Raw genomic sequence first — 5,011 nt, 5'->3', positions numbered from 1 at the left:
TGGCTTCACAGCAAATGCTGGCTTGTCTACAACATTATTGAGGAAAGAATACACACACACACACACACACACACACAGTATTGCAAAATGTAGATTGATCCAGAATGTGCAAATCAGGCTAGTGTGCTTATAAATGCAGACCCAATGAAATTCTCAAACATCCCTACTCCAAAACCGAGCTAACTTTAACAATGATGAACCAGGATCTACAGATAAAAAATTGGACACCTCATTGTCTAGATCAGGGATGGAGAACTAGAAGCACTCCAGATGTTGTTGTTGTTGGACTCCAACTCCCATCAGCCCCAGCCATAATGGCCAATGGTTAGGAATGATGGGAGCTGTAGTCTGGCAACATCTGGAGGATTGCTGGTTCCCCACCCATGCTCTAGATGGAGGGGTGAATTCAAGAGAGTCATGCAGTCAAGATTATAAAAGGAGCCTGTGACAAGGCTATTAACAAAGCTGGCTCATACTGATGAGAATTGGAATCTAATAACATCTGGAGAGAGCCACATCTTCCCCATCCCTGACTTATTAGATGCTAACATGGGTTTTGAAGGTGAGTTATTTGTTGTTAGCTTCTATAGTCTTGGGTGGTTTGACTCTATTCCCTCTCTTTGAGCTGCCACAAGCAGATTCCCCCTCATTATCTTTCTAGGCATTTCAGTCTCTCAGATACCCTATCCTCTCACCAGGTGCTAAGAAATGCATCCAGCATCTATTAAGCAGTGCAATCTTATAAGTGTTTACTCTGCAGTAAGTCCCTCTGTGTTCATTGAGGCTGACTCCCTTGTAAATGTGTGTAGGATTGTAGCCCTAAAGCATGTAGGAATTCTTTCCACATGTTCAGATTCTAGACAGGAGGACCAGGTGAATCCATATTGTATAATGTTTTGATAAAACTTCAGATCTCACTTTAGACCCAACTATTTTAATAAAGCAAAACTCCTAGAAGCCGACATATGTTTACACTCAGCTGGAAATTTTACCCACAAAGAATTAAACAGACAAGTTATCAGCTGTGAACCACAATGAACAAAATATGCATTTGCAAAAAACTGAAACCACAATAAGATTTAATGAAAAGAACAGTAACTTTTCATTTATCTAATGCAGCTCCAATTAAAAATGCCAAGCTGTTTAGTTAAAAATGAAGCCTAATTTAGTGAGGTTACAAACTGCATTCATGACATAGTTTTGTACTATGCAAAGGACTTTAAGGAAACCTGAGGATGATTCAGAATACATATACATTTCTGCTACAACTATGAGCTCCCCCTGCTCACACTGTGTGCTGAGTGGTCTACAAAATTCCACCAGAGTTGCTTTTTACAGTCTGCTTTGCAAAACAAAACCCAAAACACAGATCTAGTCATTGTCTAGATGCTACACTGATACCCACCATGCTTTAGATCTTCTTTTTGTAAATGTGGCATTAGGCAAAACAGTTTTGCCCTGAATAACTCTATTATGCTTCTAGTTCTATCTCCTGAATTCTGTCCCCTGCTCATCCCTGTGCTTTCCATATGTATTTTATGCATGAACTGATGCATGTCTTGTTTTGCATTCCATCACCTCCCACCCTCCCACCTTCCAGTGGCATATTTGCATGTGGGGCTTAATTCTTTCTTTCTCCATCCTGATGTAGAGCAGAGGGTGGCTTCTCTACAAGGAATTATTTGCTATGGGTGTTTGAAACCAGTAAGGATGTGGGGGCACAGTTTCTGAGCCCCCACTGAGAATGGGAGGGGGGAGGAAAGGATTTTGTCCAATATCAATTAATATCCTCTCTCCCACAAGGTTTCATACAGACAATTCCCAGGTATATCCTGTGCCCCGGCTAACTTCAGAATGAGAAATGTTATCTAAGCTTGAATCCCTTACCTCTTGTGCAGAGAACAGGTGAGAGTCCTTCCAGTGGAGACAAGGGCAGTGTCTGAGAAATGCAACTAAAAAGAGTGAGGCTTTAACAAGGCCACTCCACCCCAGGCTGCCACCCCCGGGCCGGGTGCCTGATTGGAGGAATGCCAGCAGGGAACAGCTTGGAATGCTAAGCTTTGCTGCTATTTTGGCAGTGTCAGCTGAAGCCTCTTGTGCAACTCTTTTCTTCCCCTCCCCAGAGCCCATATAAGCCCTTGCTATTGTATGGCCTCAGAGAACTGCTATTTTAAACCCCAGATACCCAAGTGCCCAAGAGTCTGACACAAGCCAGCCAGCTGTCACTCTCGAGTGGACTGGAACTCTGATATGGAATGCTTCTGCCCTGCAAGGGCTCATGGTGGAAATCTAGAAGGCTAGCAAGTGAAGCTCGGCACATGGCTTTGTTCTCCCTATCCCACCCACCAGGTCCCTTTAATTGGAACGCCACTGACCCCCTACTGCCTGCACAGCTGCTTTGGCAAATGAGCAGAGATGACAGGGTAGAGCTAAATGACAAGCTACATTTAAAAAAAAAAAAAGTATGCACAGAAGCAACCATTAAACTGGAGGCTTAAATCAACTCAACTGAGCTGGTCACTAGAACTTGCTTGCTCTGCTCCCAAGAGATTTGTGGTACTTAAGAGTCTTTTAAATCTCTCTCTCTTTGACCCTACTTATGCCAGGGACTTAACTACATATACATGGACTCATGCCTAGAATGGCCTTCAAGTTAAAGTGAGATTAGGCAAATTCACTGAGATTAATAGCTATTTTTCATGACAGCTACACACCAGAATCAGAGGCAACTTGTCTCTCAATACTGATTACTGGGCAACAACTGCAGAAGAGGGGTGTTGTGAGCTACCCATAGGTCCCTGGTTGACTATTGTGAAAATAGGGTGCTGGGATAGTTACACTTTTATTCTGATCCAGAAGAGCTCTTCCTATGTTCCATTAAAAGAAAACATGGAGGGGAATCATCCGAGTGAGTTTATCTTTAAGCCCTACACAGAAAATTTACATGCCTCCCACAACCCACCCAATAGGAATTCTAATACAGATTTTCCTTCTAATACCCATCTTGTTATTTGACTTTACGTTTTCAAAACTTCTCTATTTCAGTGAATGTTTTTCACAAAAAGTTGCCTGTCAGTAAACCACATAGCATTTCTAAGGTCTTCTGGAGCTTGTTTTAGGCCACATAGACAGTTCAGACCAAGTGGAAGCCAGACTTGAGGGGCCTCCTTGGTGCCACATCAAGGATGGGGAACTTGTGGTCCTCCGGATGTTGTTGGACTACAGCTCCCATAATCCATGACTTTTCACTATGCTGGCTGTGACTGATGGCTACCAACATCTGAAGGACCACAGGCTTCCCATCCCTGCCCTGTGTAAATGCCCCCAGCACGCTCCTGCTGCTGTGTATTCATGTGGGACATTGGTAGTAGTTAGTAAACTGTCTCTGAAGGAAGCTTATCAACCATGCATTGATCTTCTCATTGAGGGGTTCTGGGTAAACTTTCAAGGCATCTCAGGGTTCAGAATACAGTTTGAAAGCCACTGACTTCTACAGAGGGTATTACTGACTGCTGGTCCTGTTGAATTCCTTCATGGCCATCTGTCATCTTCTCCTACTGGAGTTAGTCACAGTTATGGACTGCTACTACCTCTGAGCATGCAACGCCTCCAGGTTTAACTATGGTGTCAAAATACCTTCTTGGTTATGTTGCCCACTTACATCTATCTCTTGCTGGCCCCTTGAAGCACCTTCTCCAAATGCCTATTCCCGTGATGACTCAGCATGTGGACAGATGCAGCAAGAAATATCAGCTTGTCATATAAACTTTCAGTGCATAGTGTGAGCTTCGCATGATTGATTTGCCACAGACTCTATTCTGCTGAGGGTTTGGGGTTTTTTTGTTTTTGCTGCAGCTGCTGTATACCGATCATCACCAACTGTGATGATCCTTAGGGGAGACACCATCGCTTAGTAGTAAAGCACATGCTCAGCATGCAGATGGTCCCAAGTTCAGTCCCCAACATCCACCGTAAAATAGATCCACTAGCTCTAGCAGGGGATGCTGCAGAACAGGAAATGGTAGTAGACTAAATAGGCAAATTGTTTCACTTGGCTAAGACACTTCTATTTGGTCCTTATGTCCATAGACCGTGAAACCCGTGAAATCGAGAAAATGTCATGATTGTTTGGCTTGTATAAAAGTTCTCTTTCATGTACAAGATCCTCTTGGACATGAGAAATTTCTCCAAATTACAGCATGAAAAAGTATCCAGAGCAACACAGTCACTGCTTTTAGTTTGAAGAGCAATACCTAAGCAATCATACCAACTATATACAAAGGTACTCAATAGCTGCACACAGAAGAAAGTACGTACATTTGCATCCCCAAACTTTGTTCTATTAGCAGTATGTGAGTTTTCCAAGATCTTGGACTGATACAACAATTTCCTCTGCACTAAGAACTACAGGGTGGGATGTAGGCCCAGAGTAGGCTTAGAGTGGTTTAAAAACAGGCTTCGAAAATAGATTGATGTGGGTAGTCTGTCAAGGCTATTAAGGGCTCATACACACTTCCATCTGTGCCACAATTTCTAGGCACAAGTCTGAGCAGGTTTTTTCTTTGCCCCACTGCTTTCCTCAGGAAAATATCCTGTTTGCCGCTGCATCAGAACAAGTGTCAATCAGTTTTCTGTGGATTGATGTTTGTTCCAATTCAGTGGTCAACAGTGGGTTTTCCTGGGGAACATGGTGAAACAGGGACCCTTCCCCAAAAGGCACAGACCTGTGCCCACAAGTCATAGATCTGTGCTTAAAAACTGTGGCAGAAACAGAAGCATGGATTTAGCTATGGTAGCTAAATGGAAGCTTTGTTTTTAGAAACAGGATAGATCTGAATGCACTAGATTCTAGGGGTACAGAAGTGGGGAGGTGCTATTGCCTTTGGTTCCAGTTTGTGGCTGTCTTAGAGACATCTGGACAGCCACTGTTGGAAACAGGCAAAATGGATCTTCAGGCCAGCTCAGTTCTTCACAACCAAGAATCAATTTAAGAAGAGCCAAAGACAAGAAG

The sequence above is a fragment of the Podarcis pityusensis genome (genome assembly GCF_964106645.2).
Source record: "Podarcis pityusensis genome assembly, chromosome: 6".
NCBI lineage: Eukaryota > Metazoa > Chordata > Lepidosauria > Squamata > Lacertidae > Podarcis > Podarcis pityusensis.
Note: the sequence above shows the minus strand (reverse complement) of the source record.